At 35.3% G+C, this 14,584-nt stretch overlaps 1 long non-coding RNA gene across 1 annotated transcript; it reads left to right on the forward strand.

Moving 5' to 3' along the window:
* The first annotated feature begins 11,052 nt into the window (after positions 1-11,052).
* LOC137823550 (uncharacterized) lies at positions 11,053-14,505 on the forward strand. Its single transcript, XR_011083145.1, has 2 exons — positions 11,053-13,759; positions 14,135-14,505. It is a non-coding gene; the product is annotated as an uncharacterized lncRNA (long non-coding RNA).
* Positions 14,506-14,584: the final 79 nt, after the last annotated feature.

Consider the following 14,584-nt stretch of genomic DNA (forward strand, 5'->3'; position numbering starts at 1 on the left):
TTCTCATGTAAACATGCACTAGCTAGAAGTTCAACACACTAATTTTTAAAATAAAAATACTTTTGAATTCCGCTAAAATTGATTAAAATATCTTAATGCAACGCCTAACATAATCTAATATATTAGTAGATTAATATAATAATATTTCTCATATATACTATTAATTTCTATATAAGATACATTGTACTTGATATTCGAACATAATTTCTTAAAAAATAATATATACATCAATCCACAAAAAATAATATCCATTAACTCTGAATACTTCACGTAAAATCAAATTATACAAACATATACATGAGGTTGAATTAATTTAAAAATACCTAAAGAATACATATGAAATTATCCTAATAATATTCATGCACTATAAATTATATTTGATTCACATATGAATTTTTAACCTCTTCTTGTAAAAAGACTTATATTAGGTGTATCTCATCAGAATTTCGAATGTGACTCGTTAAAAATATTACTAGTAAAAATAAATATTGATTTCTTATTTTAGGCTTTCATTGTAAAAAGTGGTATAATACAAAAATCTCCTTCAACTTCTCACCATTTTAGTCTTATTTATATGATTAGATCATTAGTAAAACATAAGATATACTATTTAAATAAATCAACGCGTTACTTTGAGCTTTTTAACATATTATTTACTAAACTTCACATTTTTAACAAATTAGATTGTTTGTTTTTTTTTATCAACAAGCAGAAAATGAATAAATATGAACCACTTCAAGAGTGGTCCAATCCTTATACATGATTGCTAAAAACCATGATGTCACGTCTTTCCAAGTTATCTTTAGTTGCAACTGAATTTAGTAGCACCCTCCAAGCAATAAACTGGGTTGAAGGCAAAACAAAAGTCTTCCACAGAGGAACAAACAGACTATCTCCCTCGAAAGGACCTCTTAAAGTTTCATAGGCAGACTTTACTGAAAACCCATTATCCTTACCAACCTTCCAAACCCAGTTATCTTCATAATTCAAGACAAGGACCTTTCCATGCATCTCTTGTAATAGTTGAAGTTCCTTATTTTTCTCCCAATCAAACAGAACTCTTCTCCAGACAAACTTTGAATCCCATATACCATTAAACCACTCCTCACTAGACTCTAAATTACCTTATTTATTACAACACAAAGAAAACAGTCTTGAAAATTTACTCTTCAAATCTTCATTGTCCACCCACACATCTTTCCAGAACAAGACTTCCTTCCCGTTTCCCACTCCCCACTCCCCACTCGAAACAGTCCTCAAAGTTCCTACCCCATTCCTTCATCCCCCAAACTCCCTTCAAATCTCTCCACCAGTTGGAATCCTTAGCATTGACACTTTGCTCTTGCAAGCTTCTCCAACCTTCATATTTAGACTCGAGAATCTCCTTCCAGAGACCACCCTTATCAAAACCCAGACATTAAATCCATTTTCTCATCAAAGTCACAATGAAAAGCCTTAATTTCAAAATACCAAGACCGCCAGCTTCTCGAGGCTCGCAAGCCTTTTTCCAAGAAACCCACACAATCTTCCTTCCTTCTGAACCCCAACCCCACAAAAACCTTCTTTGAATTTTCTCAATCTCCTTCAACACAACAAGAGGCAACTTATTCATAGATATATAGAACAACGGGAGAGAAGAAATAACTGACTTAATCAGACAAACCCTCTCAACCAATGAAGAGTTACTTTGACAAAATCTGTCATCTCTGTTGTCCCTTTATATTTCCTGACTCTTTTCAAAATGCCCACAACAGTTGAGAAATTAATCACAAGATTACAAAGAGATTTTTTTATAGGGATGGGGTATCTTTTGCTGGAAGAGTTACTTTGACAAAATTTGTCGTCTTTGTGGTCCCTTTATATTACCTGTCTCTTTTTAAAATGCCCATAGCAGTTGGGAAATTAATCACGGGACTACAAAGAGATTTTTTTATGGGATAGAGAAGTGATAGAAGGAAAATAGCTTGGGCGAAATGAGAATTCCTATGTCAATTCAAATCAGATGGAAGATTAGGAATTAAGGATGTAAACTTTTTTAATATGGCTCTTATTGGGAAATGAAAATGGAGACTTGGTTGTGAAAAGTCAAGACTTTGGAAATAGGTATTGGAATCTAAATATGGTTCTTGGAGAGGGTTGGATGTTAGTGTTGTGTCAAATACTGAATCTTGGTGGTGGAGAGATATCAAGAAGGTGTGTGGAGGAAACTCAAATTCATTATTTGATAATTAGAGAAGGTGGAAGGTAGGTGTAGGGAGTACGTAATATTCTATTTTGGACAGATTGTTGGGCAGGGAACAATAATCTTAAAAATATATATCCTAGATTTTTTTTTCAAATTCAGTACTTAAAAAGGGTTTTGTAGATAAATATGGGGTATGACATGAGAACTAGTGGGTATGGCAAATAGAATGGAGAAGAGAGTGATTTTTATGAGAAATTGAAATTATAAATGCCTTTATGGATGAATTGAAGGTTGTTAAAATAGATGCTTGTTTAAATGATGAGTAGATGTGGCTAGGTGATATCTCAAATTCTTTTGCACCAAAATATATTGCAGCCACATCTATTTTCTGCATTTAACTTTGATTCTTTCGAGAGTTTAAAAGCTCTTCCATCAACACAATATTTTTTCTGACGTGTTTTAACTGGTAAAATTGCAACCTATGATAATTTAATACATAGAGGAATTCAGGTTGGAGGGAGATGTATGTCATGTGTGGGTCTGAGCTTGAACAGTAAATCATCTTTTCTTCACATGTAAAGTGACTTCTAAAGTGTTGTATATGTATGATGTTTGGGCTGGTAGAGTCTTTGTACATTTTGAACAAATAGGTTTTACAGATCTAAACTACTTGGGAAATTATGTCTGGAGATGTATGTGGATTGCCATTATGTAGGGAATTTGGAATCATAGGAATAGGATAATTTTAATAATGCAGTGGTGGATCCTGTTGAAATTTTTGCTAAGGCCAAAGTAAAGGCATGGGCATGGGTAACCTATAAATTCCCAAAGTCAATTTTTTCTTATTCTGATAGGTGTATTAATGTATATGAATGTTTAAAATCACTACATTGATCGTTAACGTCTTTTCTATACTTTTTGGTTGGTTTTTGTTTTGGATGAGAGCACATCCCTTTGGGTACAACTATAGCCACAACTGATGCGTGGGAAGCTGTAGTAGATAGCAAGGAAGAATTTTTTTTCCTTAGAGTTGCCATGTTTTATATCTTGGAATTGAGCTAAGTTGTTGTGTATTTTTTATAGATGTAGTATGATGTATATGTGTTGGGTTTTTGTTAGAGGTTTAAGCTTACCAACTTTATATGTGCAGAATATGGCTAAACTTTGGCCATTTTACTCTGACAACCTCACTTCTCTAGCTTTGAGGAATTTTGTACATGGGGGTTGGAGTACCCCTAGAACTCACATTTTTTTTTTATATATTTTTACTGCTGATAATAATATAAATAATAATAATAATAATAGGTTTAATAAAAATAATATTAAATAATCAATAACAACATATAAAGGTGATTCTTTTTTTTTGTGTACACATTTTGTTTTTCAATTTTATTCTTTAAAATATTTCATTTTCCAATTGAAAATTTGAATTTTAAATTTTTTTGAAAATTTTGAATTTTGAAAAAAAAAATAAAGAATACAATTTCTTATAATTTTATCCATTAAATAACTATTTTTTTTAAAATTCAAATAATTTTTCTCAATAAAAAACAACCTACACAATAAAAAATTAAATACAAAATATCAAAATTTATTATTTTTATAATAATTTTTAATAAAAATATTTATAATTTAATAATATATTGATACCAATTTAGAAACTATTTTTTTTATCATCAAAAAATTAATTAATTGAAGAAAACACTTCAGGAGTGTTCTAATCCTAACCATCTTACTATTAAACCCAGAAACATAAAAATCTTAGACATAATTTAGAAACTATTTATCAATAATACAAATTAATTTAGAAATCAATAAGTTTTTTTAGTTTTAAAATAGGGTTTAATCAATATATAAAAATTAATTATTTTTTCTTTGTAAAATTAGTTTTTATTTAATGATTTTGTAATAGTGATTTAAATAGTATTTTTTTAAAATAAAATATTTTATTTATTTAATAAAATAAATAATTGAATAATTATTTTTATTATAAAATAATTAAATATCCTCTTTTTAGAAATAACTGTTATATATATATATATAATATTTTTTACCTTTTAATATATATAATTTATCTTTTTAAAAAAAAAATACTCAATTGTTGTTATAATTTAATAAATAAATTTATTAAGAAAAATTTTACTCCTTATTAAAAATTGTAGGTAAAATTACAAACGATCTTATCAATGGATTTTTGAACATTTCTTTTCCGTTAGTAATTTCAATTACGCTATGATAATCATGTGCTAGGAAGAAGATTCATAGCTATAGTTGGGCATCACATTGTGTGTTGTGATTGACGTGTATACAGTGTAATCTGAGTGACAAGGTTGCATGGTGGGAAGAGTTGACGGTTTTCAAAAGTACACGCCAAAATATGGCGTGGCGTTGCTGTGGTGACTTTAATGTTGTCAGGAGTGTAGAAGAAAGGAAAGGAGTTAGAGGAAGTGCTAACCAAAAGAAGGAGATCAGTGGCTTCAATAATTTCAGTGATAAGAATCTGTTGGTGGATTTACCTATTGTAGGTAAGAAGTATACATGGTACAAAGTAAATGGTTCAGCTAAAAGTAGGTTGAATAATGCACTTGTCTTTGAAGAGTGGCTTCAAATGTGGCCAACGACCAAACAATACGTACAACCGAGGGAGGTATCAGACCTTTTTGCGTTAGTACTGAAATCTTAAGTCAAAGATTGGGACTAAAACCTTTCAAATATATAGATGCATGGCTATTGAAACTTGGGTTCAAGGAGTTGGTGAAGGGTAAGTGCAGGGCAATAGTACCTCCAAATTGAAAGACAAATTGAAGCTCCTAAAGGGTGACCTCAAAGGGTCGAACTGGAGTATGTTCGAGAACTTGGATGTGAATAAGAAGAGGATTATGAAGGAAATCGAATGTATAGACGTCAAGGATGCCAACAATGATCTTGAGGAGAGTGACAAACTGAGAAGATTTGAGTTGTTAGTCAGCAGAGGTTGTTAGATAAAAAACTTGAATCCCTTTTCAAGCAAAAAGTCAGAGCAAACTGGTTTAAGCATGGGGACTCTAACTCCAAATACTACCACTCTGTAATTCAGTGGAGAAGGTTTAGAAATGAAGTCAAAGGTGTTGAGGTAGATAACCAATGGTGTGAGGAATCGAAAGTTCTCCGCGGGGAAGCAAAAAGAGTGTTTGAACAAAGGTTCATGACTACATCCGATGTTGGTGTTAGTCTTTGTTTCGTTTAGTTCAAGTCTCTCCCTGGGGAGGTTAGTTTAAGATTGGTAGCTGACTTTATTGAGGATGAAGTGAAAGAAGTAGTGTGGCAGTGTGAGGGATCAAAGAGCCCGAGCCCGAACAGGTTTAACTTTAATTTTATCAAGAGTGATTGGGATACCTTCAAGAAGGATATTGTGGAAGTTGTCCATTTTTTTTTCAAAAATCGGGGTGCATTCTGAAGGGGTGTAATGCCTCATTTATTGCATTAGTTCCAAAAGTGAAAGATCCCAATACACTTGACCAATTCAGGCCCATATCTTTAGTGGGAGCTATATATAAGATCATTACTAAGGTCTGATCGTGTCATATTAAGGAAGTACTCCCTTTGGTTATTGATGAAAATCAATCAGCCTTCTTGAAGGATAGAATAATGTTACACAGTGTTCTTATGGCCAACGAGGTGGTTGAGAAGGTAAGGAGAAGTCCGAGGAGTGGGTTGTGTTTGAAGGTGGATTATGAAAAAACCTATGACTCAGTTAGGTGGAAATTCTTGTTGGATATGTTACAGAGGTTGGGGTTCCATAACAAATGGATAAAGTGGGTCAAAAGATGTCTGGAGTCGGCCTCAGTGTTAGTTTCGGTTAATGGTAGCCCTACGGAGGAATTTAAACCATCTAGGGGGTTGAGGCAGGGAGACCCCTTGGCACCGTTTTTGTTCCTTGTTGTAGGTGAAGGCTTGGCTAGATTAGTAAGAAAGCTGTAAAGGAGAATGTGCTTAAAGGAGTGAAGGTGGGGAGGACTGAGACTGAATGTTGCATGTTACAATTCGCTAATGACACATTGTTTCTGTGTGAAGATTCCTACTCCAACATTTTCACAATTAAGGTGATTTTAAGGTGTTACGAGCTAGCTTCAGGTCTTAAAATCAACTTCCACAAATTGAAGTTGGCAGGTATTAGAGTGGAGAGGAATTCTCTTGAGACTTATGCAAAAACTCTTAATTGTAATGTTATGCAAATTCCATTTAAATACCTGGGGTTAGAACTAGGAGGGAACCCAAGGAGAAAACAGTTTTGGGAGCCAATTGTTGATAAAATTAAAGCTAGACTTAGCACATGGAAGGGAAGATGTTTGTCGTTAGCAGGTAGAGTATGCTTAATAAAATCGGTCTTTACTGCCATACCCCTTTTCTACCTGTCGTTCTTTAAAGCTCTGACATTGATATGTAAAAAAATCTCTAGCATCCAAAGGAGATTCCTCTAGGATTGGGAAAGTGATCACAAAAGTATTTCTTGGGTTAGATGGAAGAATGTATGTAAGCCCATGGAAGAAGGAGGATTGAGGATCAAAGATATAAGAAAATTCAATAATGCTCTTTTGGCAAAATGGAAATGGAGGTTGTTGAGCGAGGAAAAAGGAAAATGGAAAGACATTCTTGAATCTAAATATTACTCTGGAACAAGAAGAAATCAAACTTATACAAACTACCAATCCTGGTAGTGTTAAGATTTACCTAACATATGTGGTGAGGGAGAAGGAGATGGATGGTTCCAAGATAACATAGCTTGGAAAGTTGACTCTAGGGATAAAGTAAGATTTTGGGAGGATGCTTGGGTTGACAATTGTAGGGATATTGTGAAGGATACCAAAATTTTTAGGTGGAAAACCCCTTTAAATAGAGGTAAAAAACCACCGGCGAGAGAGTCAAAACTTCCACTATAATGGTACTGGGAGTACAATGAATTCCTCTCAAACAAATTCTCTCTATATGGGTTAAACACTTACACCCAAGAGCAGAAATAGAGAGTATAGGAAAATGAGAGAGGAAGCAAGTGTGTGTTGCTATTTGTTGTGTGTTACATTGCTTGAAGGAAGCCACTATATAGAGTGGTTCTAGGAGACAACAATAATAAATACAATTAATGGTAATTAACCTCCCTTTGATTGCAATTGATTGTGGCAATTAACCTCCCATTGATTGCAATTGATTGTGGCAAGTAACCTCCCAATTATGACAAGAAAACGAAAGGTGAGTCATAACCCACAAATCTCCACCTTGACTTGCCTTTGACTGGAACACTCTCTCGCCATGAAGCCTTGATTAAGTATGGATAATACCAGCTAAGTTCAGGCAATGATCGAACTTAGCCGATGGAAGTGGCTTGGTCAACATGTCTGCAGGATTTTCAGCCGTATGAATTTTTTCAACAATTATATCTCCTGTATCAACAATGTCTCGAATAAAATGGTGTTTAATTTCAATGTGCTTGGTCCTTGAGTGATACTTACTGTTCCTGGTTAAGTGGACAACACTCTGACTATCACAAAATATAACAAGAACATCTTGTTGAAGACCAAGTTCACTTACCAAGCCTCGAAGCCATATAGCCTCTTTCATACCTTCTGTAGCAACAATATATTCTGCTTCAGTGGTGGACAAAACCGCAATGGCTTTAAGTGAAGAATACTAACTGATAGCAGACCCACATAGGGTAAAAAGATAGGCTGAAAGTGACCTTCTCCGATCTAAATCACCACCATAGTCAACATCAACATAGCCAACTACTCCTCTAGGATCGGCTCTATGTTGATCAAATACCAAACCAAGATCTGGAGAACCTTTCAGATAACGAAGTATCCATTTAACGGCTTCCCAGTGTGCCTTGCTTGGATTATGCATGAACCTGCTAACAATGCTAACAGCATAAGCTAAATCAGGTCTAGTACATACCATAGCATACATGAGACTTCCAATTGCATTTGAATACAGGACATGTGACATGCGCCTTTTGTCCTCGTCTGATTTTGGACACTGATCTGATGACAACTTGAAGTGGGCGGCAATTGGAGTATTAACAACTTTGCAATCTCGCATTCCAAATTTGTTAAGCATCTTAAGAACATACTTATTTTGTGATAGAAAAAGTTTTCCAACTTGACGATCTTTGTTGATCTCCATTCCTAAAATTTTCTTAACAGGACCTAAGTCCTTCATATCAAATTCACTACTAAGCTGAGCCTTTAACTTGTTAACTAAAAATTTATCTCTTGCAGCAATCAACATGTCATTAACATATAACAACAAGTATATAAATGACCCATCATATGTCTTTTGAAAATAGACACAATTATCATAGCTACTTCTGGAGTAGCCATGTCCAACCATGAAAGAATCAAACCTCTTATACCATTGTCTTGGTGATTGCTTCAAGCCGTAGAGAGATTTCTTCAAACGACATACATGGTCCTCCTTTCCAGGAATAACGAAGCCCTCAGGCTGCTGGATGTAAATCTCTTCCTCAAGATTACCATGAAGAAAAGCAGTTTTCACATCTAACTGTTCCAGCTCCAAATCATACAAGGCAACTAAAGCAAGTAATATACGTATTGAAGTATGACGAACAACAGGAGAAAATACTTCATTAAAGTCAATATCTTTCTCTTGATCAAAACCTCTTACAACAAATCTTGCTTTATTCCTTGTACTCTCAACACCAGGGATCCCTTCTTTTCTCTTAAGATCCACTTGCAACTAATGACTCGTTTTCCTTCTGGTAACTTCACCAATTCCCATGTTTTTTTTTAGAAGACTCTCAACTTCTTCTTGCATAGCAGCAATCCACTTTGTTGAGTCATCACCAGAGATAGCTTCAGAGTAATTATTGGGTTCACCTTCTTCACCCATCTCTTGTGCAATAGTTAAAGCATAAGCAATGTTGGCAGATTCTGCAATTAATCTTTGAGTCGGTTTTCTTGGTCTCTGTTGTGGAAGTTCTTGAGCCATAGACCACAGTTGTGGTAACCCTCGTCGTTGAGGTGGACATTGCTCATGTGGAGTCACATGTTCATTTGTACCATTAATAAGAGTGACTTGATCACCTTGAGTACTGGAGGAATTAGGAACGTCTTCCTCATGAGTGGGTGTTTTAATCTCAAACTCCACCTTCTCTCGAGCATCTTCCTGGTCACCTGTATCAATTGAGGAAATGACAATATCTTTTACAGAAGAGAGCATAGCATTTTCATTAAAGGTCACATTCCGACTGTGAATTACTTTGTGAGATTCTGGGTCATATAAACGATAACCTTTAACCCCTAAGCCATAACCCAAGAAAATGCACTTCTTAGCACGAGGTTCTAATTTTCCCTCGTTTACATGAGAATAAGTAGGGCAACAAAATATTTTAAGATTAGAATAATCAACAAGGTTACCTGACCAAACTTCTTCTGGAATGTTGCAATCAATTGATCTGTTAGGAGAGCGGTTTATCAGATAACTTGTCGTTGAAGCCGCTTCAGCCCAAAAAGATTTGCTCAAACCAGAATGGGAGAACATGCAACGAACTCTCTCCAGGATAGTTCTATTCATTCTTTCTGCAACCCCGTTTTGATGTGGAGTCTTTGGGATGGTGAAGTGTCTGGAAATGCCTTCCTTCTTGCTGAAATCATTGAATTCATTCGAACAGAACTCAAGGCCATTGTCTGTCCTTAGCCTCTTTATCTTCTTGCCAGTTTGATTCTCAATCAATAATTTCCACTCTTTAAAAGTGGAAAATGCTTCATTCTTATGTTTGAGAAAATACACCCACAGTTTTCATGAGAAATCAACAATAATTGTCATCATATAACGACATTTACCTCTGGAGGGAACTTTTGACGGACCCCAAAGATCTGAATGAATATAATCCAAAGTACCTTTGGTTCTGTGTATGGCTTTAGAAAAACTAACCTTTTTCTGCTTACCAAAAATGAAATGTTCACAGAAATCAACCTTTCCAGTACAGTGGTTACCAAGGTGACCCTTCTTCTTGAGGATTAGAATTCCCTTCTCACTCATGTGGCCTAATCTCATATGCCACAACTTGGTGTTATCTTTATTGGGTGAGGCAACAACTGCAGAACCTGTAACTGTTGAACCCTGCAGCACATACAAACTATCACATTGAATTGCCTTTAGTAACACAAGAGCTCCTTTAGACACTTTTAAAACTCCACCTTCAATTGAGTATCTACACCCATGAGATTCAAGGGTGCCTAAGGAAATGAGATTTCGTTTCAACTCAGGGACATATCTGACACCTGTTAAAGTTCTAACAATTCCATCATGTGTCTTGATTTTGATTGTTCCTTCACCAACAACTTTGCATTGAGCATCATTTCCCATCAAAACAAGACCATCATAAACTGGTTCATATGTGGTAAACCAATCTCTATTGTGAGACATGTGAAAAGTACAACCAGAATCAAGAATCCATTCATTTTTAGACCTTTGTTCAGTGTTGGAAGCTACAAAACAATCCCCATCAGATTCAGTTTCAACAATACTAGCTTCGGCAAATTTTTCTGGTTGTTTACCATTTCCCTTATCTTCTTTATCTTGCATATTTTTCAATTTATAACATTCAAGGATCTCATGTCCCTTTTTCTTGCAATAACGACAATATTTGGAGTTCTTGCCTCTAGATTTTGACCTAGATTTATGTTTAGTGTTCCTACCTTTCTCTTGGTTTCTTCCTCTAACTACTAATCCTTCACCAGAACTTTCAGAATGAATTTGAGTATCAAATTTTTCTTTGACTAGTAAATTAGTCTTGACATCATCAAAGCTTAAGGTAAGATAATTACCGTATAACATAATTTCTTTTGAATTGTCGATGCGAGGGTGGTAGAGAAACAATAAGTAGAATGGCTTTATCCTCATCATCAATTTTAACATCCAAATTTTCCAAATCAATTATGATGGAATTAAATTCATCAAGGTGAGATTGGATGGGAGTACCTTCGGACATTCAGAGTGTAAGGAGTCGCTCCTTTAACCGGAGTTTGTTTGCAAGACTTTTGGTCATGTATAGAGACTCCAATTTACTCCATATGCGTGCTGTAGTTTTCTCGTTGATGACCTCACGCAACACCTCATGGGACAAGCATAACTGGATTGCAGACAATGCCTTTTCATCCATCTCATTCCACTGCTCCTCCGTTATAGTGGTTGGTCTCATCATTTTACCTGTCAAAACATTCTTTAAACCATTCTGGGTGAGAACAGTTAGCATCTGGACTCGCTAGATAGCAAAGCTGATTTTACCATCAAATTTCTCAATATCCAATTTTGACATTATTGAACAACAGATCCTGGTTGAATTATCGAAAAATTTTGATGCCAATTTGTAGGGATATTGTGTGCGGAAGGGTAATAATTTCAACCAAAGATTATGAGAAATTAAAGTAAGAAGTAAAGTGAGAATAATACCAGAATTTTTAGGTGGAAAACCCCTTTAAATAGAGGTAAAAAACCACCGGCGAGAGAGTCAAAACTTCCACTATAATGGTACTGGGAGTACAATGAATTCCTCCCAAACAAATTCTCTCTATATGGGTTAAACACTTACACCCAAGAGCAGAAATAGAGAGTATAGGAAAAAGAGAGAGGAAGCAAGTGTGTGTTGCTATTTGTTGTGTGTTACATTGCTTGAAGGAAGCCACTAAATATAGTGGTTCTAGGAGACAACAATAATAAATACAATTAATGGTAATTAACTTCCCTTTGATTGCAATTGATTGTGGCAATTAACCTCCCATTGATTGCAATTGATGGTGACAAATAACCTCCCAATTATGACAAGAAAACGGAAAGGTGAGTCATAACCCACAACAACAACAAACTTATATCCTTGTATCATGGGTTATATTTCTTGTCCCTAGATCACGGTGAGTGAGGTATGTTCTTGGGGGGATTCAGGATGGCTTTGGCAGTTAAGGTGGAGAAGTGTAAGGTATGATGGGGAATCCATTATGGAGGAAGAAATGCTTAATTTTATTACTATAGGAGGTATGCATAAGGAAATCAAAGATCATATGGTATGGAAATGGGATACCATAGGAATCTTCTCTGTGAAATCTGCCTATATGAGTTTCAACAATCAATCCATTGGTTACTCGAATGACGTGTTTACCCTTTAATGGCAAGCAAAAGCGATGTCTAAAGCTTTAATTACCGTGTGGAGGATTCTGCTTGACAGATTGCCAACCAGTAATAACCTCGTCATGAGGGGTGTGAGTGTTATCTCTTCAGTATGTGTGCTTTGTAAAGAGGCGGAAGAATCATCCCAACATTTGTTTCTTGAATGTGCATATGTACAACAAGTTTAGTCTCTTTGTTTTAGATGGATTGACATTCTGTTTGTCGAACACAAGGACCTAAAATATCACTTTGAGCATTTTCACTTAGTACATATGTCCATCAAACAAAATTAGGTATGGAAGGAAATGTGAGTAGCCATTATTCAGTGTATTTGGAAACACAGGTATCTTCCTTTAATTTCTCTTTCTCGGATTGGCTTTTGAACTCTGGCCTATGCTTTCAAAGTTGCTGAAGTAGAGGTTGAGGTTCGTTTTAGCTACTGTATGGTCAGATAATGTGTGGGTAGTTTCTTCGAAAATGCAGGGGCTGACGTGGAGAAAATGATGAAGTATCATAGGAAAAGGGTGTCAACTTGATGGTGTATCTGGAGGGGAGGTTCGCTGGAGTAGCAGACTTTTGTTTACAGAATCAAACCTTTACAATGGTGTTCAGTCTTAAGGAATGGAGAGGGAAGATGATTCTGGAGTGGTTGATCTTTAAAGGAATCCTTGGTGCTGAATGCGTGGGTTTTATTGCCGCAGCTAATCAGGTTTGGGATTTGCAACCTCATTCGGTTCTGAGTGATGAGGCTAGGTGCTTATATCTTGGTAGCTGCTGCGTGTGCCTGTTTTTTCCTCTAGCTGCTGCCTTGTAGAGAGTCTAGAGGTGTGATATCTGTGACAGGTGGAAGTGTAATTATGCAGCTCTGTTATGTACCAGTTTGGTGTTGTAGTGCTTGGTATGGAGGAGTTGGTCTAGCATAGTGCTTCTTGATGGGTTAAGAAACCGTGTAGGAGGTTGACTAGTGTTGTGTGGTGTTTCTAGTTAAGTTGGAGTGAGACATGGTGTGTTGCTGATAGGAAAGGAAGTGCAGCCTAGAAGTCTGCTTTGGTCCTATGATCTTGTTTTTTCTGGTTACATTATCAAAGCATTTGGTATCATTTATTTGTTTGAAGCCACAACATTTATGCTGAAGCGACCTTTTTGTAAGACAAGTGTTGTGAATGGAAAAAAATTAACTGTGACAAAGCGAACCTCCTTTATAGAAGAATCCGAAAAAGTATAAAAAAAAGCAACACCATTATTGAAATCATTGAATAAAACAAAGAACAAGAGAATTAGATTCCACCCAAATTAAGTGTAAGGTTTACATTTCCCTTGATGTGAGTGAGCAAAGAATCTTTAGTTTGTGTATTTATACAAAGCCTTAGAAACCCAATAATAATGCAGTGGAGAAGCATTTGATTATTAGTTCAGGTGAAGTGGTCAAACAGAGATATAATATAATATTTTGTCTTTAGGTTCATCAGATCCTAGTAATAATAATCCATTTACATCATTGAGTTGCAGTTGCAGATATATATGCATGTTTCCACCTATTTCTTCATAGATTTTCAGTTTTCATTCCAGTTCTGTTCATTAACCATTTCATTACATTTTTTGTTATGTATATGGTTTTAACTGCCATGCATGCATCTATACTCATAAGATGCATATAAGTTTATATATATGGCATGATATGTGATGCATGATGCATCTTATAACCTCTTGGTTTGTTGGAGTAAACTTGTTGATGTCTTTTAGGTTTTCTCAAATATATAGCTCTCTAACCCTATATATATATTTATGCAGGTTTTTCACTTTTGGCTCCTTTCCCACTCTCCAATAATGGAAGACTCTCCAGTAATAGAAGAATGGTTCCCCGTAACGTTCAAAGCCACTGAACCCAATTGGATCCAAACGGAACCCAAATGGAACCAAAGCTTAGCAAATAAACGCATGGAAGTGAAGAAGTCGCATACAGAGATATACGAACCTGACCAAACCAAAATTAAAGGGAAAGAAGAAAAGAAGAAAGGGAATGTTTTTTCAACTTTTTTCTGAAAGGAGATGAACAAGCCAAGTAATCAATTTGCCTAAAAGTGATGAAACTTCTAGTGTATGAAACCACAAATAAATATGTACTGTTTCAGGAATAAAACTACTTTCAATTCTAACATAAATATGCACTAGCTCGAAGTTCAACACACTAATTTTTAAAATAAAAATACTTTTGAATTTAGCTAATCTCTTCGACTTATT

The sequence above is a fragment of the Phaseolus vulgaris genome, chromosome 8 (assembly GCF_000499845.2).
Source record: "Phaseolus vulgaris cultivar G19833 chromosome 8, P. vulgaris v2.0, whole genome shotgun sequence".
Classification (NCBI taxonomy): Eukaryota; Viridiplantae; Streptophyta; class Magnoliopsida; order Fabales; family Fabaceae; genus Phaseolus; species Phaseolus vulgaris.